Source organism: Mobula hypostoma, chromosome 3 (genome assembly GCF_963921235.1).
Source record: "Mobula hypostoma chromosome 3, sMobHyp1.1, whole genome shotgun sequence".
Classification (NCBI taxonomy): Eukaryota; Metazoa; Chordata; class Chondrichthyes; order Myliobatiformes; family Myliobatidae; genus Mobula; species Mobula hypostoma.
In genome coordinates, this window is record NC_086099.1 from 57678143 (window position 1) to 57704040 (window position 25898).

Sequence of the window (25898 nt, forward strand, 5' to 3'; positions counted from 1 at the left end):
AAGTAATTGTTCAGTAATAGGCTTAATAATGTATTGTAAGATCCTTTAGATTGTGGAATCTTACAAGAAAGCATTCAAAAATGGCTCCTAACTAAAGTATAACTCGCATTCTAAAAAAGCAGTAGACATTGCTGTATCAATGGAAACAGCAATCAGAGATGCAAGTGAGTTGCAATTAGGAATAAACATGATCATCAGCAAAATTGCTTCATCTAGACGGGAACATGCCTTGCCAAACAAATTTTGTTACTGTCCTGGCAGGGGCGAATATACACCACACCAACGCAGGCTTAAATGCAAAACTTGGAGAAATTGCAACAAAGAGCTTGTCGGGCAGACAAAAATAAATGGAAAGCACGAGGAAGAGATAAAGATTAAAAAATCAAGCTGCAGTTTCACAAAGAACATGCTGTTAAAATGATTATAAATCTGATAATGATAAATGTGAAAACCAACAATAGACGAGCAATATGGCTTAAACCAGAAATGAATGGCAAATTAATTAAAATGGAATTGGACAGGGGCTCAGCTTTTCCAGTCATTCCACAAAATGAGTTTGAATGGTATGTCAAAGGTACTCAACTGAAGCCTGCAGATATCCAATCAAGAACGTATCCTGGAAAAAAGGTCATTCCTGTGGGAATGGCATTCGTAACAGTGAAATACAACAACCAACAAGCCACATGGGCTTGTACGTGGTAAGAACAAGAGGGCTAGCAGTGTGGGTCTGGGAGTGGCTGAGTCAACTACAAGCCCAACTTGATTGGCGATGCATCCACCAGTTTCATGCCACATCCCCTGCAACAGTCAACTGAAAGTGAATTAAGAAAGGTGTTGGATGATGCAACAGTGTTCAAGGATAGCATCAGAACACTCAAACATATTAAGGATAAAACAGTGTCAAATGAAAATGCGACACCAGAGTTCTACAAAGCCCGTCTGGTTCCTCATATCATCCATAATAAATTAATCAGTGAGCTAGGATGCATGGAGGCTAAAGGAATTCTTTCCAAGGTTGATGCAGCCCATGAGCAATGCAGCAGTCCCAGTAGCCAAGAAGAATGGGTCAGTCAGGATCTGTGGTGATTTTATTGTCGCCATCAACCTAGTACTGAAAGTACATTGCTGCTCTCTACCCAGGATAAAGGATATCATAGCGAACTTTTCTGGAGGAAAACACATCAGCAAAGTGGACTTAGCAGTGGCCTTCCTACAAATGGAGATGGAAGAAGAGTCCATCATAAACACTTACAAAGGATTTTATTGTTATAATAGACTTATTATTGGAGTAGCATCTGCATCTGCACCTGCACTCTGGCAGAGAGCTATGGGCCAGGTGCTGCAAGGTTGCCCAGGCACTCAGTGTTACCAGGATGACGTCATTGTTACTGATGAGGATGACAAGGAACATCTCCAAATTCTCAAGAAAGTGTTAAAAGGATTAGAAGATTATGGGCTCAGAGCGAACGTCTCAAGTGTGAAGTGTAAACCAGGCATCACTGTCTGTGCTCACACTATAGATGTATAAGGATTACACAAGGCTGATGAGAAAATTCAAGCAGTAGTGGATGCCCCTAGGCCCAAGAACTTGTCACAGTCGCAGTCCATCTTAGGATTTGTCAATTACTATAACAGGTTCCTGCCAAACCTGGCCTCGGTGCTCCACCCGTGAACTTAGTACTGCAGATCAGGAAGAAAGGGCAATGGACAAAGGAGTGTGTGGTGGCTTTCCAAAAGAACACAAGAACATTAAAAAAATAGGAGCAGGGGTCGGCCATCTGGCCTGTCGAACCTGCTCCACCATTCAATAAGATCATGGCTGATCGAGCTCTGGACTCATTTCCACCTACCTGCTTTTTCCCCATAACCCTTAATTCCCCTACTATGCAAAAATCTATCCAACTTTGTCTTAAATATATTTACTGAGGTAGCCTCCACTACTTCATTAGGCAGAGAATTCCACAGATTCACCGCTCTCTGGGAAAAGCAGTTCCACCTCATCTCCATCCTAAATCTACTCCCCCGAGTCTTGAGGCTATGTCGCCTAGTTCTCATCTCACGTACCAGTGAAAACAACTTTCCTGCCTCTATCTTATCTATCCCTTCCATAATTTTATATGTTTCTATAAGATCTCCTCTCATTCTTCTGAATTCCAGCGAGTACAGTCGCTGGTAAAGGAAACAGTGATGTCAGACACTGTACTCGAACATTATGATCCACATCGACCAGTGAAGCTTGCCTGTGGAGACTCACCTTTTGGTATGGGTGCAGTCATGCCACATATTGTGAGTATTGTAAGTAAGCACCCTATAACCTTTGCATCTTGTTCCCTGAATGCTACAGAGAAACATTACGCACATTTTGATAGAGTAGCCTTGAGTCTGTTTCCAGATACTAAACACCTCAACCAGTAGCTGATGAGAGAGAGTTTACCCTTATTACTGATCATCAGCCGCTAGTGTCCATTTTCAGTCCACAGAAGGTGTTTCACTAACAGCAGCAGCATGAATGCAGAGATGGGCTCTGTTTCTTGGAGGACACAATTACAAGATCAAATTCAAGAGGACAGCTAATTATGGAAATGCTGATGGATTGTCATGTTTACCCTTGGAAAAGGAAATACTGGAAAAATTTACTTAGGGCTCTCCTTTTGACATATTCCTTCTAATGCAAATTGAAAGTCTCCCTATTAAGGCAGAGAATATCCACAGGGAAACCAGAAAATACCCGACACTGTCTCAGGTCTATATGGCAACACCAAATGGTTGGAATGTGCAGCAGAAGTTCCAGTTCCCCCTTTTTTTACCAGGACTGGGATGAACTTCCCATTGACAGGGGTTGCCTTATGCGGGAATTAAGAGTTGTTTTACCATTCAAGCTGTTGGAGGTGCTATTGTACATGCTGGTCATCTGGGATGGTCAAGATGAATGCATTCGCTCAAGGTTTTGTCTGGTGGCCTGGGATAAATTAGCAGATCAAGCAGCTTGCCGTGCACTGTTTTGGATGCCAATATGTCCAGAAGATGCCAAGAGCAGTGCCTCTCCATGCCTAGGAATGGCATGCATTGCCCTGGCAGAGGAATCATGTAGATTTTGCCAGACCATTCATGGGCAAAATTTTCTGTAGTAGTGGATGCAGCTACAAAATGGCAAGAAGTGTTCCCAATAGCCTCCACTACAGCTTCACACATGGTTGATGTGTTGAGGAACCTCTTCTCAAGGTTTGGTTTTCCAGAACACTTAGTCAGAGACAATGGACACCCTGTTCTGTTATTCCTAAAAATGAATGGAATATGACATATTACATTTGCATTGTGCCACTCAGCTAAAAATGGCTTGATGGAATGGTTTGAGCAGAGTCTAAAAAACACACTGTGAACAATGTCACTGCACTAACACTGAATCAGAAGCTCACCAATTTCCTCCTTGCATATTGCAATGAAGCACACTCCACAACCAACAACTCACCAGCTATGCTATTCCTGGGTCCTCCCTTGCAGTCACGCTTGGATCTTCTCAAACCCAATCTCAGAAGGAGTACGCAGGACAAACAGCTGAGACAAATTGAGTGCTCTGTAAACAAAGAGGCTTAATGTCCCACTCTTAGAGAAGCAGTCCCTATGATAGACCACAGAGGTGATCAAAAGTGGGTACTTGTAAAGATTAAGGACAGAACTGGACCACTCTCCTACCTAGTGGAGATTGCATCTGATGCTATCTGGAGACAACATATTGATCAGTTGAGGAGAGCAGAGTCAATTGTTGGAGAAGAGAGGTGTCCAGAGCTGTCAGAACCACTTCCTGCAGACCCAGAGTCAACTCCTACAACCACCATGGAGGCCCCAGGACCTGACATAGTTTCACAGCCTCATCTCATCTGGCAAGCTGAATGATTTCCCCTCCTCTCTGCCTCTCCCCTCCCCCACCCCCCGGTCAGCAAAATCATTATCCCACAAGAGTAAGAAATCCTCTACAACAACTACATCTTTAGGTGTGAATGCTGCGGATTTCTATTTAGTAGTTGTATTATATAGTATATATGTGTATAAGTTGAGATGCGTTCTGTATTTAGTTGGAGTTTAGAGCTAAACAGGGAGTTGTGTATTTAATATTTCAATAATATTTCAGTAATATTGTAAATGTATTGTTTGATTTAGTATTCTTTGTTGTTTACATAATTCCTTAGTGGTTATATGTAAAAGTGCATGAATGGCATACATCACTACACCCTCACATCTTAAGTATGAGCCTCACTAAAAACAAAGAAGACACATATCTCCCATCTCCCATGTTTTTCTTTTGATTAGTTTCTGAATTTACAAAACATAACACCTTCCCTACGTATTTATGTGTCTATCTACAAGCCACCTAAACTCCACTATCATATCTGCTTCCACCACTGGCGCAGACAGCCCATTCCAGCACTTAGTACACGTTCTGTGTAAACAAAAACTTGATCTACACATCACATTTAGACTTTCCCTTCTCACCTAAAATGAATGTCTTCTAATTGTTGATATTCCTACCCTGTCCTATCAAACAGTTGATCAAAATTTATCTTGTAACTAAAATGATATAAGCTTAGCTACTCTCAATTTAATTATTTACTTTCACTAGTGTTAAATATTTATGTGCACTTTTATAATTATTATTTTTCACTTGATTATAATAGCTCAGGTTTTGGAGCAAATGTTGACATTTACCATTATTAAACTATTAAACAGACAACAGCCTTTTGAATACACACATATAGAGTTTTGGTTGGCATTTCCCTGGCCCAACACAGGGTATACTGTTTACAATCTTCATTCATTGATCAGGACTTGTTACTCGAGGTGTTGGAAAGATTTTAATGGCACGATATGGTGGAATTGCATTTTATTGTGTCATACAAGCTAATTTTATTGGCTTGGATTGATATTTGCCTAGAAAATTGTTTGAGAAATCTGAGATTATGGAAATAATAAGTCCATTTCACATCCTGCAAAAATGATAATATATCAAATGTTGCTATACTCCCTTGCAGATCCCAACCTCTTTTGATCATAGAAAATTATTATAATGTTAATCAAAATCAGCATTTATTACTTCCTAGTTTATTGTCAATGAGAATTTGTCAATGTTAGTGAATGTCAAATAATTTAACGTTGGAGGATGCAGAGATCATCTAAATCTGATGGTTGACAGCAACTAATATCAGGAAAGGGGAAAGACCACAGTGGTCATTAGCTTTATGTGGTTAATCAGAATCAGGTTTATTATCACTGACGTATGTAGCCTGGGCAAAATTACACGCTCAGGACAACAAAGACTTTTTCGGGTTTTAATTCCTTTATCGGTTTTCAATGTTTAAGTGCCAGTAGAGGGTTGCGAAACAAAACAAAAGATTTTACAACCAGTTCTTGCCGTTACAATCTCAGTTTAATTTCCAATTCACACCCTTGTGTATGGACAGAATTGCATATGCAGTATAAAAATACCAGAACAAATATGGTACAAATATGGTAGTGGCAATCCTACTTGGCTGGTGAGGAACCTTGTATAAGCCACGCTACCCAGCGTTGATTTCTTCACTCGTGGAAATCTTTCCTCACCATGCCCAGCCTCAGGAGAAGCCCAAATCCCAACGCCTTACCACGTCTACAGCAGAAAGCAAAATGGTCTCTCCACTATCCCGTGCGTGTGTAATGACATCACCGTCTCCCTTAAAGGCACAGACAACTATTCTAGCATTACCCAGATGGATGCCTAAGTACACTTTTAACAATGCTGAATAAGATCCGATGGTCACCCGGTTATATTCTCCCCTGTATTCAGGTAATCGTCCTCGATTACTCATTCACTACAAGGGTACTTTTAACCTCCTTAACTGCTTCTCTAAAGAGAACTGAACTGAGACTAGCCAGTCATGTTTCCGGTCCACCATCTGTTCTTGCCCCAACAGAGCATCCACGGGCAAGTGGGGATCCACCCCAAACAACAGACAGTAAGGTGAATACCGGGTGGTTGCGTGAGGTGTTGCATTATATACATACACCAACTCAGGTAGATTTTCTGGCCACCTATGCTTCTTTTCTGGAGGCAAAGTACGCAACAGATCATGCATCGTCCTGTTGAAACGCTCGCACTGCGCGTTTCCAGTAGGGTGATGAGGTGTGGTACAGCTTTTCTTTACCCTGTATAGTTTGCAAAGCTCCGCTATGACCACACTTACGAAATTACGGCCCTGGTCCGAATGCAATCTCTCAGGGACACCGTACTTCATGAACCATTCCCTCAAGAGCACCCTTGCTGTGGTATCTGCCTTTTGATCCCGAGTCGGAAATGCTTGGGTAAACTTGGTGAAAACATCCGTGACCACTAAGACATTCTCACGCCCATCACTTGCCGGCTCCAACACAGTGAAATCTACCGCTACGACTTCAAGCGGCCTGGAAGCCAGAAATGACTTCATTTGGGGGCGGATCCTAGGCTGCGGCATCTTAGTTAGCACACAACGTGGACAATTTTTGACTCACCATGCCACATCCTGGTGTATGCCCACCCAAAAACATCAGCTTCTCAACAACTGCAGAGTACGTTCTATGCCTTGATGGCCCATAGAATCATGTACATACTCTTAACACTTTGCTCCCCAAGCTGTTAGGTATCAGAAGCTGGTAACACTCCCCAAGCTTCTGATCCTCAACTACCCTATACAGTAACCCTTTACGCTCCCTGATACTGTCCCAGTGACTTAACAGAGACAAAATAGGTTTAGGCAGAGTTTTACACTCCTGGCCACAGCTTTCCTTTCTTATCCCTTAGTCTCTTAGGACACCTAACACAGGGTCTTGCTGCTGAGAAGTATGCAAGTCCCCATTAGAATAACCTGGGAGGGTTAGAGTGTTCCCTTACATCACTAGTACCAGCTTCCCAGACTTGAATTTGCTTAACCCTACAGCTGTTAAGACCAGCGGTAACCACAGCCGGGTCAAGGGCAGTGCCGCGATTGATCAAACTACAGATTGCCACAGCCCCATCAAACTCCGCATCCTCGGAGACAGGCTCAGGCTCCCCTGCAAATGGCTGCCTAGAGAGTGCATCAGCCACGGTATCGCTCCGACCCAGACAATACTGGACATCAAAGTCAAACACTGCGTAGACAAGTTGCTCGCACTGGCTGATAATGTTCATGCCTACAATACATCGGATAGGTGGCACGGAACCAACAGGATCCCTGACTACTAGAAAGCCACAATCTGGTATCTTCATGCCCATTGCTTCAACCTCTAGCTCTAGATACCCAAGGTAAGGAATATCTAGACCGTTTGCAGCTGCCAGCCTAAGCCAGCCAGCAGTGGACAACATACCCTTATCCTCTCCGTTCAAGTGTTCTCAAAAGAACTGTTCAGTCAGGGTGCTTACCTGACTACCTGTGTCCAACAGACAACAGGCAGCGACATCTGATACTTCAAGCTCCACAACTGGACATGTCCCTACCAATGAGGACTGGTGTGTGTTGTCCCGACTTCCCCTTCCACAACCAATTCCTTGATTGTATTGACCTTGAGTACAAGGTTGTTGCTGCAGCATCATTTAACCAGCCAATCTATCTCAGTCTTGTAAACTTCTTGGTCACCATCTGAGTTTCTGCCAATGAAAGTGGTGTCATTGATACCATTTGAAATGAGTCTAGCCACAAAGTCATGAGAGTAGAGGGATCAGAACAGTGCTTAAGCATGCATCCTTGAGGTGACCCTGTGTTGAATGTCAGTGAGGAGGAGATATTATTACTGATCTGTACTGACTGTGGTTTCACGTTGAGGAACTCAGAGGATCCAGCTGAAGATGAGGTACAGAGATGATAGCATTGAATGTTGAACTGTAATCAATGAACAGCAGCCTGATGTAGGTAACACAGTTGTTCAGATGGTCCAAGGCCGAATGAAGAGGAAATGAGATTGCATGCAATGTAAAATGTTCTGCCAGTAGGCAAATAGCGGTGGCTCCAGGTCATTGCTCAGGCAGGAGTTAATTCTAGCCATGACCAACTTCTCAAAGCAAATTGTCTTCAAGATGAACTCTGGTATCAACACTTGTGGTTGACTACAAATTGCGGGCCATTGGCATCTGTTTGGGTCTGTGTACCATCATTGTCTATTAACAGGTGGTGACTGCCAAAGCAAAGGCTAATTATAGACCTGGATAAATTTATGCAATAAATACTCATGGGTTTATATTAAATAACATAACAAAAAGGAAAACAGATGTTTTGAAAATCTCTTATCTGAAACTGAAAAGCATTGATCAATTACTTTCTGTTGGTTTCTACCTTAGACAAGGGTAATGAGTTGTCATTGACGCTTGATGCATGGAGGCATGTTGACATCCAGCTCAGCCCCAGTAGCTTGCTCCTTCTCACTCTTGATCCTACGTGTCCTCTCATTACTTTTTCCTTTCCCTTTAAATCTCTTTCAGGGTTTCCTTTAAATGGTTAGCACCATTATGAGAATAATAGTCTTGAACTATTATTAAATAGACATGAAATAATTAAATCCAAAGGCAAAATACTGCAGCTGATGAATCATAAGTAAAATAAATCACATCTACTCTCTTTTATCCTTTCAATTTTCAAATCCACATAACTTTGAAAACATAAGGGACTGCAGATGCTAAAATCTGGAGCAAAAGAAAACTGCTGGAAGAACTCAGTAGATTAAACAATATTTGTGCAAGGGGAGGAGTCGAGACCCTGTATCAGAACAAAGAGCGTAGAGTGAAGATAGCCAGTATAAACAGGTGAAAACGAGAGATGAGACAAGGGCAGGCAGGTGATAGGTGGAACCAGGTGACGTTGAGGATGATGGGCAGAGGGATCCATGTAGGGGATAAGGGAGGAAAGTTTTGAGACTGAGGCTGGTAGGGAAAAAGAAAAGAGACAACAGACAGGATCTCCTGGTAGCCACCCACTTCAACTCTGCTTCCCATTCCCATTCAGATATGTCCATACATGGCCTCCTCTACTGCCATGATGAGGCTAAACTCAGGTTGGAGGAGCAACACCTCATATATCATCTAAGTAGTCTCCAGACCCTTGGTATGAACATAGAATTCTCCAACTTCCGGTAATTCCCTCCCCCTCCCTTCCCCTATCCCTTCCCCTATCCCTATTTCACTCTACCCCCTCCCCCAGATCCCTCATGGTTCCGCCTCCTTCTTCTACTACCCTTTGTTTTCAGGGCTATGACATCAATGCTTCCCCTCCCCCACCCCTTTGTCTTTCAAATTACTGGTCTTTCAACTGAAGCTACAAGCAACCTTCAAATCCTTCCCCATCTTTCATTCTTCAGTCCTGACAAAGGGTTCCCGCCCGAAACGTCAACTCATCATTTCTAACTGATGCTGCCTGATCTGCTGAGTTCATCCAGCGTACTGAAAGTGTTGCTTTGATCACAGCATCTGCAGATTATTTTGTGTTTAGGGAAAAAGAAGATATTGGAAGAGAAACAGAAGTTACTAATTGTTAAGCTAAGTTAATAAAATTCTTTGACAGGGATGCATAAAAAGATTGATCGATTTGATTGCAAATCTAGTGCCCATGAAATTATGTTAAGTTGAAATATAAAGCAGTACCTCAGCGATAACAAATAATCCATTAATGTTTCAGTTTCCCTCATTCATAAACCTAGGCACTTCTTGTTTCTATACTAACTACAATTAATCTGTGTATATGTTACTAAAACTTAAACAGTACTTTTCTCAGAAATCAATAGATTGGAGATATTCAGAAATGTTGTATTAAATTTCCCTCTCCATTAGATCATAACATTTAGCAATTATTATAAATAATCAAGCCTTTATTAAGTTAGGGGAGAATTTGCTACAAATCTACTAATGATGATACATGATTCACAGGAAAATTTTAACTGTTATTCTCATGTATTTCAAAGAAAACATTGAGAGCAAATATTAGCACAGAATATATTAATAACCACTTCTAAGGTTATCAAAATCAACTTTCTTTTTTGTCAAAATTCCATTCCATGAAAAAATATTTTAATCAAAGTATCACTAGAACTAACCAAGCAAAATACTAGGTAATTTAAAGATCCCATTAGCAGTCTGAAGTTGTACTACCAGCACTCCGTCATGGAAATGATGATATACATTGCACAGATTTTCAACCTTTTGTTGTTAATTTATGATACAAGTGATATGAGATTTTAATAAGCTCTAATGCTGACCCAATGATAGTCAACACATAAAATTACTTCTTTTATGAAGTAAGGCAATATAATATTGCTTCTGTTTAGTTAAAGTAACAAACCTTGTTCAGCAATAATTAGTGATTTACATCTACTAGTGAGACATAATATTCAACATATTTAATCACTATTTTTCCATTCTTTACTGCACTAACTTAAAACAATGGGAGTTAACTATGCATAGTAATATTCACTTTCCTAAAAGACAGTACCAATACCAGATATCTGAGGTATAATCTATCGTAGAGGAGTTGACAGACGGGAATCTCTGAAAGTTCAAATAAATGATAAAGTGATTGAATTTTTTAAAACGTTACACAATGAGACATCAAAGAAATACCACTCTGGCCAACAGCCAAAGACAGAATACCTATTATGCAACCATTAAAGCCCCAAGCTCTGAACTTCACTCTTAAAATCTCTGGTTCTCTCCTTCATTAAAATCTGTCTCTTCAGCAATCCTTTTGGCGCATGTCCCAGTATCTTCTTTTGTGGATTTCTAACAAAGTTCATTCTATAGTGCTTCCATAAATGTTTTGAAACATCTTAGGATGTCAAAGGTGCCGGATTATTGTTGAATCCTCTACAAAATGAAATGTACCACTTTGCTCATGTACATATCATGATTTATAGCTTATTTAATCCAGTCTGACTCCTCTCAGTTTGGGAGATATTGAAGCTAAGAAAATTGCAGTGAAAGATTACAAGAATAATTGTTAGTTAAAACAGACTGAAGCAGACTTCATTAGAAAGAAATAACTCAGACAATTTGATTGAGGTTCATAAAGTAACTTCGGAAGTAAACCAGGCTGACATGGAAAATTATTTTAAGGCACATTCTGTCGATATTGGAACATCTGACTGAGCAATTCCAAAACCAACTACAGGCTGCTCAATTATCCGCCGGACCACAAAGAATGCTTAATGTATCAGGAATTGTTTTCACCAGCACTCATCCGATGAGATAATCATTCCTTGGGTTCTTCATCAGTGATACTGCTGGCAGCACTCCACTACTGAAGGCACCATTATGGCCTTGATTGGTCACTCAGGGTGGACTTAAGGCAGGAGAGAAAGGTATCATCAAAAGTTCCATAAGAGGACTAGACTTCCAGATGTTTCTTCTCTTACTGCTGAATAGCAGAGGTCTGAGTCAGTTTGCCATCTCATGTGGTGGATGTAGACTAGTCAACTTCATCAAGAGGCAGCTGGACCATTCATTCACTAAGTGAAAGATCATGTTGTGCAAAAAGTATGCACCCAGTAATGTCAGGATCCAGAAATGGTTTTGATCACTTAATGAGTCAGAGGTGCTAAGGTTCTAGGGTCTTGTCATCTTTGTCATAGGATAATTCAAAGCAACTACAGCAGATCTTTGCCGTGTTTCAAGATTTGTTGCTTAGTAGAGCATTGGAGAGATCATCCAAGAATTACATTCATTTAAAAAAATATTTAATTTGCTTTGATTTCAGTGAGAAACAAGTGGCATCTTCAGTGCTGGGATTTGCAAGCATTGCTGACTTTGTACAAGTACAGACAGGCATTGACTGCACTCTGCCCCTGTATGAGCTCTCAACACAAACAAGCATCACAAGGAAAGATTTCCACTTCCTCAAAATCCTGATTGTTGTGGATCCTTTCAAGAACTTTCTCATTGTTTGTGTCACGCTTCCCAAAAAGAAACCGTAACTCACTACTTCCAATGGCCAACACTACCCAAAGGGATAAACCCTGGGAAACCTTCGAATGTCCTGGCTCCTTGCATTATCATGCTGTCCAACCACATTAAATCATGCAGATATGGCAAGTGACATGCAAAAGGCAAAAAGATTTTGATGCCTGCATCTGTCTGGAGATCCTACAGTTTACAGTAGACATGGAAACATCACTGTTCTGCGCTGCATGCAAATTATCAAAATCATCAGACGCTGAGAGAGGAAGACAGAGGGACAGCAAAGAGACCTGGAACCTAAGAGCCATGAGACATAACCTGAAGAACAACGGGAGCAAGAAAATTAAGAGGAAGAAAACATCTGTCAGGCGATGGACCTTCTCAGTATTCTCAGCATCATCTCCTGGAGGAGCGGAGGAGGGAAGCATTGTTGACGTGGATTGCAGGACACTCCCATATGGGCACTATTCCTAACAAGTCTGTAAGATTCAATACAAGCCTAGAACCACACTTTACATTTTAATAAATGTTACTAAATACATACACAAATAAACAATCAAGGAATGCAGATGAAATCTGTTCACATCTTGATTTGCAGATGCTTCTACATTGAATATAACACATGACTGAATGTCTCCTTGTTGCAACTATTTAAGTGGTGAGCTACAATCCTAATGAATTGCACCTCTTTTAATGATCATAAAACAGATTTTTCTTCTTTGGAGATTACCATTCTTTTGGTGTAATCAATTGTGAACCATAAGGACACAAAATTTCTTTCTGCTTGCTTCATTGTGCAAGAGGCTCACACTTCTAGAGGAGGCAGCAAAATATTAGGAGGATTCCAGGAAGATATTATTTCCTGCCAGGTGCTTCTTAGAACCATAGAACCATAGAACATTACAGCACAGAAACAGGCCTTTTGGCCCTTCTTAGCTCTGCCGAACCATTTCTCTGCCTAGTCCCACTGACCTGCACCTGGACCATATCCCTCCATACACCTCTCATCCGTGTACCTGTCCAAGTTTTTCTTAAATGTTAAAAATGAGCCCGCATTTACCACTTCATCTGGCAGCTCATTCCACACTCCCACCCCCGTAATGTTTCCTTTAAACTTTTCCCCCTTCACCCTTAACCTATGTCCTCTGGTTTTTTTCTTCCTTAGCCTCAGTGGAAAAAGCCTGCTTGCATTCACTCTATCTATACCCATCATAATTTTATATACCTCTATCAAATCTCCCCTCGTTCTTCTATGCTCCAGGGAATAAAGTCCTAACCTGTTCAACCTTTCTCTGTAACTCAGTTTCTGAAGTCCTGGCAACATCCTTGTAAACTTTCTCTGCACTCTGTCAACCTTATTAGTATCCTTCCTGTAATTTGATGATCAAAACTGCACACAGTACTCCAAATTCGCCCTCACCAATGCCTTATACAACCTTACCATAACATTCCAACTCTTATACTCAATACTTTAATTTATAAAGGCCAATGTACCTAAAGCTCTCTTTACAACCCTATCTACCTGTGATGCCACTTTTAGGGAATTTTGTATCTGTATTCCCAGATCCCTCTGTTCTACTGCACTCCTCAGTGCCTTACCATTTACCCTGTATGTTCTACCTTGGTTTGTCCTTCCAAAGTGCAATACCTCACACTTGTCTGTATTAAACTCCATCTGCCATTTTTCAGCCCATTTTTCCAGCTGGTCCAAATCCCTCTGCAAGCTTTGAAAACCTTCCTCACTGTCCACTACACCTCCAATCTTCATATCATCAGCAAATTTGCTGATCCAATTTACCACATTATCATCCAGATCATTGATACAGATGACAAATAACAATGGACCCAGCACTGATCCCTGTGGCACACCACTAGTCACAGACCTTCACTCTGAGAAGCAATTCTCTACCACCACTCTTTGGCTTCTTCCATTGAGCCAGTGTCTAATCCAATTTACCACCTCTCCATGGATACCTAGCGACTGAATTTTCCTAACTAACCTCCCATGCGGGACCTTGTCAAAGGCCTTACCGAAGTCCATGTAGACAACATCCACTGCCTTCCCTTCATCCACTTTCCTGGTAACCTCCTCGAAAAACTCCAGTAGATTGGTCAAACATGACCTACCACACACAAAGCCATGTTGACTCTCCCTAATAAGTCCCTGTCTATCCAAATACTTGTAGATCCTATCTCTTAGTACTCCTTCCAATAATTTACTTACTACCGACGTCAAACTTACTGGCCTATAATTTCCCAGATTACTTTTAGAGCCTTTTTTAAACAACGAACAACATGAGCTATCCTCCAATCCTCTGGCACCTCACCCGTAGATACCAACATTTTAAATATATCTGCCAGGGCCCCTGCAATTTCAGCACTGGTCTCCTTCAGGGTCTGAGGGAATACCCTGTTAGGTCCTGGAGATTTATCTACTCTGATTCTTGTGGTTCCTTTTCCTTCCCCTGCAGCCATCGACTCCTCTATGTCAACCAGTGTTTGTTGTATTGTCTGGCTATCATTGCAAAGTGTGCCTTTAAGGCCTGATACCTTCCTCTGGTTGCTGTATGACAAAGTGATGGGAAAGAAAAAGAAAGTATAAGGTCCCCATCTGGAGCTTCAAATACTATTTTGAATATTCTATTGACTATTTTTTTCTAACTTTTATGGAGCATCTTGAATGATCATTGATGATAAACAAACATGTTTTAACATTCCAAAAATGAATACCATTGAACTTCTTGGCACATGTGGCAATCACCTTAATGTAAAATAGTTAAGCCTAGATGGGTTACAGCCTTTACTTCAGAGAGAAAGAAGAGCAGATGTTGTAGAAGTTCTGACAACAAGCATCCAGATCTCATTCAGCTTTGGGAATGAGACAAAGGAATGGAGCGTTGAAAAGTTCAAAAAAAGTAGTAGAAATAAATCTATGACTTGCAGGCCTGACAATGTAATCTCCATAGCAGGGAAGAGGCTAGAAATGTTAATGCAGGAGAAAATTCCTTGTCACTTAATTGTAAAGAAAAGTATGTGTTAAAGGCAAACCATGCTTAACTAACTTAATTGTATATCTTTTATTGAGTCATAAGAAATTGAAGAGGACAATATGATTGATTTTCAGTTATAGAATATCAAATCATTTGACAAAATCCCAACTAATTGGCTTGTCAGAACAATTGAAGTCTATTGAATTAGTAAAGTAAAGTAAAATTATTTTAGAGATAAGAGTATGGTTAATAGCTATATTTTATACAGGAAGATGGTGGACGTAAATGTTCCCTAGGGATCAAAATTAGGACCAAATTAATGACTGTACATAAAATACTTACAACATTTGTAGATATTTCAAAACATGGGATAGTGGAGAAGATTGTGATGGACAAATAGGTTGTTGGAAAGAACACGATTAATGGCAAATTAATTCATGAAAAGTACAGTATGATATATTTTAGACCATGGACAACTAGTGCAATAGGTTTAATGGGATGGAAATTTAACTTCTGTTTTGATTCTAGACGTGAATTGCTGAGAATCAAGTAGGTCAAACTTCATTCCTGAAATTCAGCTTGACAGGAGACAAATATCTACATTTTACTGGATAAGACTGGATTTTGGCAGTGACACTTCAAGTTATATAAAATTGGTTTATACATTCAAGCACCGGCTACATTTCCTAATTGCATTAACTTAATTGCCTGTGATTAATAATCCATCCATAAATTGTATATTTGCATGGTAAATTGCAAACCACAGATTTGCAGTAAAATCCCACCGCAATCTCTATAATAAAGTGACCTGACATCAATCATATGTTTTTTCCGTGAGAATATGCTTTTATGAACCTACTCGCTGAAGAGTAAAGAACACGAGAATGAACTTCCGGGCAACTTTTGATACTGCCTGGAAGGAAGTGCATCTGTGGGGAATCATAACACAGTGAACTAAGGAAATCTACCCCCACCCACCACCCAAATGTGGTTATTTTGAGACAGTAACTCAAGTTCAGCAGACAGTGTACTGATATGCAAATGGATATGGACTGCAGATGTTATATTTTACATGGTAATTACTTACTATGGAATAAAATATAGTATCAGTTGTATGAGAAATTGAGAAACTCCTTAATAAAACTAATAAGCACAATCTATTGATATTTTAGAGAGAGATCAGAAAGTATTCCTTTAATTTTAGAGTCTTATCAATTAATTTAATATAGTTACCAGTGAACTGTTTTTTTCAAATTTACAGATAGGTAAAATTAAATTTAGATGTAATGTGCAACATTTTTCTTTAACATGCTATTTGTAAGGTTTTTTAAGTGATCCCTTAAGGTGGTCTGTGGGTTCTGAAGTGACTGATATAATTTAGAGGATCCACAGATGGGGCAAATTGTTCTTGACAGACTGAGTCATTGTGAACTTAGGGTGCTTAAATTGGTGAATTGTGGTGACACTAAGATTGCAGCAGATAGCATGATTTGAATGGTAATTAAAAATTCAAAATCAAAGACATGGTCTCAATTACTAATTCCAAAGTTGCTGGTGAACGCAGCAGGCCAGGCAGCATCTCTAGGAAGAGGTACAGTCGACATTTCAGGCCGAGACCCTTCGTGTCAGCCTGAAATGTCAACTGTATCTCTTCCTAGAGATGCTGCCTGGCCTGCTGCGTTCACCAGCATCTTTGATGTGTGTTGCTTGAATTTCCAGCATCTGCAGAATTCCTGTTGTTTGCTCAAATACTAATTGTCTTTCTGTCATTGATAAAGATTCCCCCATACTTTGCTGTCAGCAGAGTGGATTCTTGGGTGTTCAGGCTATTGGTGGTCTTCACTGTACTCAAAATGCATGTGTATTGTTCTCCACGCTATTTGCTGGAACTCCTGTGATCTTCTCCCAGCACCATCCTTCTTTAGGTCAAGGGTTTCCTGTTTTCCTCAGCCATTAGGCAACTACAGATGCTTTTTTTTCACCTTGATACTTGATTGTATTTCCAATCCAAGACCATCTTGTGATTTCAGTTAATTAATTCTTGGATCTCTTGGTCAATCCCATCAAACTATTTCTCATATTTTCAGGAGCAGATATCAAGAGTCTCTTCACAGTTGTTAATTATGGTGAACATAAGGGCTGGCTAGCCCTGTGAACATTCTACAGCTTCCGTTGGTTGGAATCAGTCTTCAACTTACTGGGGAGGAACCAAGTGAATAAAGCTCTCTTGGTAAAGTCCTTGGCTCTTTTGATAGAGATTTCCCTGTGAAAGAGGTTTACGTTACTATCACAATTTAAGAGTAAGTCTGAAGGAGATGACAGATGGGATGAGGTGATAATTTATCCATGGATTCTTGGCATCTGTCATGGCACAATGGTAAAGATCTGTGATCCCTCAGTTGGACTTAGCAACTGCAAATGTTTGAGGATCTTGCCGTAAGGCTTAGCACTTATTTTTGCTGATGTAGCATTTTGGTTATGATAAGCCAGTATTCCAAGCATTTCATTGGAAAAACAGTCTGTTAGAACTGGCATTCATAAAATGATTCTTGTAAAGTCCTAACTGGAATCACATTGAAATAATTCCATGGCCACAATACTGAAGATACATTTTAGCAGAAACAACAAATTTATTCACAATATTTCAATTTAAACATTATTTATCAAAGTACAGTTGGTCATGTGTTATATAATTTAATTTTTAGATGGCATTAATTCCCTTAAAGCGTTTGCAATTTATTTTGTATTATTTAGTTTTTACTTTATAACTTCTGAAAACTATCATGTATGAAAGTTTGTTCACGGAAACATGGAATAAGATAACAAAAAAGGTGTTACATACTGACAGAAAATTTAGAATCATATTTTATAATTTATTTTCCTCTATTATTTCTTATATCTGTTGCATTCACTAAGTATAAGTGGTTGGTTCCATCAGCAACAATGATGAAACAGCACACAGGGAGTAGGTAGAGCAGCTGTGGAATGGTGTAAACAGAACAACCTGAGTTTTAATATGGACAAGACTAAAAAGATGATTGTGGGCCACTGGAAGGTTCAGGCTGACTGACTTCTCCATAGAGTCAGGAGCGCCAAATTTCTTGGCGTACATATTAAAGACGATCTCACCTGGAGCCTCAACGCCACCTCTTTAGTCAGGAAAGCACAGCAGTGCCTCTGAGGATACTGAGGCCAGTGAGGCTCCCCCCATCCCTCATCCCTATTCACACCACCGGAGCATTATCAACAGTGTCCTGACCAGTTGTATCACTGTCTGGTATGGGAATTGCAATGCATCAGATTACAAGACCCTGCAACGTATGATGAGGACTATGGAAAAATATCATCAGGATCTCTGTCCCCGACCACTCCCCCCCCACGCCACTCATGACATATTTCAGAAGTGCTGCATGTGCAGTGTCTCCAGCATTATCAACAATCCCTCCCATCCTTCCCATATTCTTTCTGACCTCCTGCCATCAAAGAGATGGTATCACAACATAAGAACCAGAACTGTCAGGATCAGTAACAGCTTCTTTCCCCAGGTTGTTAGACTCCTTAACACCCTGATATCACTCAACACATATGTACACACTGTCTGAATGTCCTATTGCACCTTCCCTGTCCCCCAATCCCCAGCTCATTGACATAGTACACGCTTATATAACATCTTTTATTGTTGCTGTTCTGCACACTTACTGCTTGATTAGTTGGCATATAGTGCCAGTAATATCATACTGCCTTACGTAAACATGCATGTTGCACTTTATGTCATCCTATCAATCTTCAGGCCATGTCACCCAGGAACTTGTACTAAGTTCATTCTATGACTGTATGTGCTGGATTGTAACTATGTGGGGTGTGTGTGTAGTTGAGAGGCATTAATAACTGAACAGTTGCTGGCACACTAACATACATGAGCAAAGCACTGGTGCATCTGAAAGGTGAGATGGTGTGAGAAAAAGGAAACTTAAAAAAGATAGACTCAGACTCCGGGACAGTGCAGGTAGCAGGGTACAGGTGAAGAGGCTGCTGCTCTGCTCAGACCTTCCTGATTTTATGAGATTAGCCCCAAAGGAACAATGTTTCATTTCATACATGAGTGTGGTTGAATGACAATAAACCTGAATTTGAAACTCAAAATGTTACCAATAAGAAATCTATTTTCATAATTGTAGAAATCTTTAGTTTTCAATTTACTGTGATATTACTTAAAATATTCCTCTCTAGTTTGAATTTTCTCTCCATTTACACTCTACTCAAAAACATCTTACTCTCCCTCAATTCAATAAATGGATATATCCAGGACATAGTTGTCATGCCAATTCTTCACACACCACATTCTGCATCTGTAACAGTAAAAATTTACAAAACTTCATAAAACATGCTTTAGCCTTGTCTCCAACATTTTATCGTAATACCAATCAAAACAATCATCTAGAACTTGGGGGGGAAAAACCCCCTCTTTTCTCCTGAATAATTTCTACCTAACTTGTAACTCTGCTGCATTCAGACTCAATGTACAAGCCTTGATGTACCCCAACAAATTGTGCATTAATTGGGCACTTCTCCATTGCCAAACACTGCTTTAGGTGTTCTATAGATGCACAGTGGAGAGTATCCTAACTGGTTGCATCACAGCCTCATATGGAAGTATCAATGCTTAGGAACAGTAAAGGCTACAGAAAGTGATGGATACAACCCAGCCATCACAGGGAAAGCCCTCCCCACCATTCAGTCACTTAAATGGTGTGCTACCGCAAGAAATGATCATCCATCATCAAAGACCCAAACCATCCAGCACGTGCCCTCTTCTGCTACTTCCATTGGGCAGGAACTACAGAAACCTTATGTCCCACTCTATCAGGTTCAAGAACAGTTATTACCCTACAAGCATCATGCTCCCGAACTGGCATGGATAACTTCATTCACCACTACTCTGAACTGATTCTACGATCTACAAAACTGATTTCAAGACTCTTTACAACTCATGTTCTTGGTATTATTTATATTTGCACAATTTGCCTTCTTTTGCACCTTGTCTTTTTTCCTGCAAATCCCTGCCAGAAAACGAATCTCAGGATCGTATATGGTAGCTTATCAATACTTTGATAATACATTTACTTTGAACCTTGAGGTGCTAACCCACAGTTAGTTAATTGAAATGAATAATTTCTTTGTTTTATGCTATGAGAGAGTTTGAATTGAACAATGTTCTGGGAATGGGAAGTAGCTGTACAGAAATCTGAAATTTTGCAGTGTGTTTGGTAATTGGTAATTAGTCTATTTTTGTCACATGTACAATACTCTCATTTGCATGCCATCCATACAGATCATTTCAACTCTTCCGTACCTTGATGTATTACAAAAGAAGGTAATAACAAATTGCAGAATATAGTGTAACAATTACAGAGAAAGTGCACTTATGGGTTCATTAACCTCATAAAATCAGGAAGGTCTGAGCAGAGCAGCAGCATCTTCACCTGCACCCTGCTGTCTGCACTGTCCCGGAGTCTGAGGGTCTCGGCCTGAAACGTCGACTGTACCTCTTCCTAGAGATGCTGCCTGGCCTGCTGCGTTCACCAGCAACTTTGATGTGTGTTGCTATCTCTTTTAAGTTTCCTTTTTCTCATGCCATCTCGCCTTTCAGATGCACCAGCGCTTTGCTCATGTGTGTTAGTGTGCCACCAACTGTTCAGTTATTAATGCCTCTCAACTCCAAAATTGTGCATTCAGAATGTAATCCGTCCATCTGTTCAACATATTCCACCACTCCTCCTCATTTTGCTGTAGTTTTATTTCTCTGCAGGAAATAAACACTGATCTAGAGAGAAAAGCAGAGGAATAGGCTACTCTACAGATTGGCAGCTTATTTTTTAAAAGGAAGGTGTGGGAGGACAATGCAAGGGGTATGTAAGTTGTGAGCTCTGATGAAAGTATTTCCTCTTCTCATCTACTCCCACATCATCAACATTTGATGTTTCTCATGACAGTTTACTCAACACGGATACACACTGAGGGATACACATAAAGGGGCAACAACAACCTCCAACTCCAGCGACCAAGGGAGGATTTCATCAAGCAAAGAGGACCTGAGCAGTATGTGTCTTTCTCTTCAGAGCTCACAGTGGCTGCTCCTCTAAAGAATTGCAGGGAAAGGAATAATTTCTTATTGGTAGTTTCACGCAGATTACAGTCTTGTTTCTGCTACTTTTCCTCATATAATTATTGTTTGTTAACGCCACATTCTGCACTGGATCACTTTAGGGCGGTGCAGAGCCAATAGCCTTTTAAACTGTTTGGAATGGAAGAATGCCAGGCAATGGGGTGTGGGTGGGCAAAGAATGTTTTGCAAGAGGTGAATGATTGGAAGAAATAGGTTTGGCTCTGTTTCTTCTTGTTAACGGCATCCCAGTCAGAAATTTGACTTACTTCACCTTCATTTCCTGCTCCACCTCATTGCTAACCTCCTGTTAAGTGTCTGGGTGTTCTTCTGCATGTGCCTGTGTAGACCCAGCCCTTGCCCCTACACAATGCACTGTAGTGTGAAAAATATGTTACACAGCTGGAGACCCTAGCTCTATTGAAGAGAACCACCAGACCTCACAAGCATTTAATACGCCTCCAGGATTCCAAAGGCTCGTTTATTTGTCCATTGCTTGTACTCCTTAGGGGTGCCATCACCTTTCATATATGATGGAAGTAGTTGGGAGAAGACGGGGCAGTGGTGGAGTCTGGAGAGGATCAGTAGGGAAAAGGACAGCCGGACAATGTTTGAAAGTTGATCACAAATTATGGGATGACAGTGAGAGATAAGGGTGCCATGACTGCTGCCAGGAGACTTTTACAAATATCTTTCTATGATTGCACACCAGCTGCATGTAACATGGGTTGAGAGTCCCCAGGATTGTCCCATGTGCATTTGATAACACCCCTTTACTTGTGGGAAGCCAGCAAGTGTGGCAAGCCAGAGTCATAAAGTAAATCGGCATGGCAACAGGTCTTTCAGTCCAACTCTTCCTTGCTGACCAAGATCTCCATTCACACTAATCCCATTTGGCCCTCTGATAACTGAGGTCTCTGGCAAACATGGGATCAGCCTCGAGCTCTCTAAGTTGGCAAGCCTTTCTTTTGAGGAGTATTGGATTCAATAGACTGAGCAGTTTTCTGTATCATATCATTCTGCGATTCATGATCGATCCCTGCACACATCGCCAATGCTATTACTTATTGTGACCCTGTGGATACCATTACTTTAGAAGCCTTATTACCAAGGCCATCCCTCAAGACAGTGCAGATGGCAAATGCCAACCAAGTGCAGGGAGCAGGTCCTGAACCCCTGTCTCCCAGATTGCCCTGATGGTTTATTATAGTGATAGAGAGCATGATAGCATGGATACAGCTATAAAGACTCAATGAGTCCATGCTGATCATGATGTCCACCAAACTCATCTCAATTTCTGGTATTCATTCCATATCCCTTTAAGTCTCACCCCCTCCATATACCTAGTCAAGTACTTCTTAAATAATACTCAACCACTTTAACTGATTCCTCTGGCAGCTCATTCCACATGCTCATCACCCTCTGCATGAGAAAACTTGTCCCCTCAGATCCCTTTTAAATCTTCCTCTCTCATCTTAAGTCTATACCCTCTGGTTTTGGACACCCTTATCCTGAGGAAAAGACTGTTACCATCCAACTTAGCTTTGTCTCTCGTAATTTGAAACATTTCGATAAGATTACCCCTCATTCTCCTAACTTCTAAGGAATAACAACCTAGCCTAGCCAACCTCTCTCTATAACTCAGACACTCTATATGGGATCAGCCGTATGCTCTCTAAGTTGTAAATATTTTCTACATTCTTTCCAATTTCATCACATCTTATTTACATCTGGATGATCAAACTGTACACAGTACTCTAAGTACATCCTCATCAATGACTTAAACTACTGCAATGTAATGTCCTAGCTCCTATACTCAATGCCCTCACTGATGAAAAGTAACATGCTAAATGCCCTTTTCACCATCTTTCTGGACAGTTCTCTCAAAACCTTCTCAACTATTCATAAGTCTTGTAATCAGAAAATTTAAAATATGTTGAAATAGATATAGGTAAAATAAAAAACGTTTACTTGAAGTGCTTTAAAAAGATAGAAATTCATTAAAAATAAACAAAAAAAGGAAAAAAACAAACCTGTTATTCACACATTCCTTCTGAAACCAAATTAGCAATGACTTCAAATGGGAGACACAGTGGCACAGCCACTGGAGCCACCAGCTCACATCTTCAATAATCTGGGTTCAATCTTGACTTTGGCTGTTGCCTGTACTGTATGGAGTTTCCATGTCCTACCTGAGACCATGTGGGGTTCCTCCCACATCCCAAAAGGTGTGTGTTAGTAGCTTAACTGCCCACTGCTATTGCCCCAAAGTGTAGGTGAGTGACAAAATTTCCATGGAATTACTGGGAAGATTTATTATCAGTGACAGATGTGTGAAATATGTTGTTTTGAGACTGTGATCAAAGTCACCGGAGAGACACTGAAGCAGGTGATATAGAAGATTATTCATCACAACAAGCAGACATCATTCTGGACGTATTCTCAAACCCAATGGTACATTACATTGTTATACCCTTAAGATAAAAGGTAACAGTAGCTGATAAAATATAATTTCAATAGTTACAATAACATTGGTTCTGTCAATATTTTCACTGACAATGCTTCCATTGAATCACATATCTACCAAGACAGAAACCTCTGAATGTTCAAGCACCTTTGTCACAAAGTAATTCACAAAAATACTCTAAAAGCTTCCAGGGGCACCCAAAATTATTGTTGTCAGGGTTGGCTCTGAATACACAAATACACATCCATCCTATCCTGGGTCCCTTCACTCCAGTTCCCATCTCCCTGCCAAATTAGTTTAAACCCTCCCCAACAGCTCCAACAAACCGCCTGTGAGAATATTTATCCCCCTTGGGTTCAGATGCAACTTTTGAACAGATCATACCTCTCCCTGAAGAGATCCCAATGATCCAAGAACTTGAAACCCTGCCCCCACAACAGCTTCTCTGTCACACATTAATCTGCTCAATCATCCTGTTTCTACGCTCAATGGTGTGTGGCACAGCAGCAACCCAGAAATATCTACCCAGGAGGTCCTGCTTCTCAGCTTTCTACCTAGCTCTCTAAATTCTCTTTTCAGGAGCTCTTTGCTTTTCTTTCCTATGTCATTGGTACCAGGATGAAACAAGACATCTCACTGCTCTCCCTCCCTCTCCAAAATGCTGTGGACACGATCTGAGATGTCCCCGACCCTGGCACCTGGAGGCAACATACCATCTAGGTGTCCTGTCCAAGTTTACAGAATCTCCTGTCTGTCCCCTGACTATTAAGTCCCCTATCACTATCACTCCCCTCTTCTCCCTCTTTCCCTTCTGCACCACGGACCTATGCTCAGTGCCAGTAACCTGGTCTCCGTGGCATTCCCCTGGGAGGTCATCCTCCACTACAGTGTCCAAAGCTGTAAAATTATTATTGAGAGGAATGGCCACAGGGGTGCTCTGAGCTAACTGCCTGTTCACTTTTCCATTTCTCCTGACAGTCACCCAGCTACTCGCCTCTTGCAAATTCTGGGTGACTGTTTGCCTGTAACTCTGATCAGTTATCTTCCTACTCTCCCATACAAGCCAAAGGTTGTCCAGCTGCTGCACCAGATCCCTAACACGGTCTTCAAGGAGCTGCAGCTGGATGCACTTCATGCAGTTGTTGTTCCCTGGGATAGCTTAGGTGTCCCAGGACTCCAACATCTGGCATGAAGAACACACAACAGCCTTTTATTACACTAGATACAGCAACTGAAAAAAAATAAAAGAATCTTGACAGAAGCTTACACAGAGCCAATGCCTCTTTCAAGCCGAGACCTCCTTTGAGTCAAAGCCTGACATACCTACTCTCAGTAGTGGCCTACTCCCAACAATGGTCGCCTTGTCCCTTCTGTACTTTTAGACAAGTGTCGCCAACCTGTGAGAAACTTCATCACTGTTGCCTGCTCCTGCTATTGATTGGGCTATCGGAATGAGCCTGAACACCTGCGAAACTCTCCTTTTGAATGAGCAACCACGGCTAACAAGAGAAGTCAAAGCCAACATAAACATAGAAAACATAGAAAATAGGTGCAGGAGTAGGCCATTGGGCCCTTCGAGCCTGCACCGCCATTTATTATGATCATGGCTGATCATCCAACTCAGAACCCCACCCCAGCCTTCCCTCCATACCCCCTGACCCCCGTAGTCACAGGGGCCATATCTAACTCCCTCTTAAATATAGCCAATGAACTGGCCTCAACTGTTTCCTGTGGCAGAGAATTCCACAGATTCACCACTCTATGTGTGAAGAAGTTTTTCCTAATCTCGGTCCTAAAAGGCTTCCACTCTATCCTCAAACTGTGGCCCCTCGTTCTGGACTTCCCCAACATCGGGAACAATCTTCCCGCATCTAGCCTGTCCAATCCCTTTAGGATCTTATACATTTCAATCAGATCCCCTCTCAATCTTCTAAATTCCAACGAGTACAAGCCCAGTTCATCCAGTCTTTCTTCATATGAAAGTCCTGCCATCCCAGGAATCAATCTGGTGAACCTTCTTTGTACTCCCTCTATGGCAAGGATGTCTTTCCTCAGATTAGGGGACCAAAACTGCACACAATACTCCAGGTGTGGTCTCACCAAGGCCTTGTACAACTGCAGTAGTACCTCCCTCCTCCTGTACTCGAATCCTCTCGCTATAAATGCCAGCATACCATTCGCCTTTTTCACCGCCTGCTGTAGCTGCATGCCCACTTTCAATGACTGGTGTATAATGACACCCAGGTCTCGTTGCACCTCCCCTTTTCCTAATCGGCCACCATTCAGATAATAATCTGTTTTCCTATTTTTGCCACCAAAGTGGATAACTTCACATTTATCCACATTAAATTGCATCTG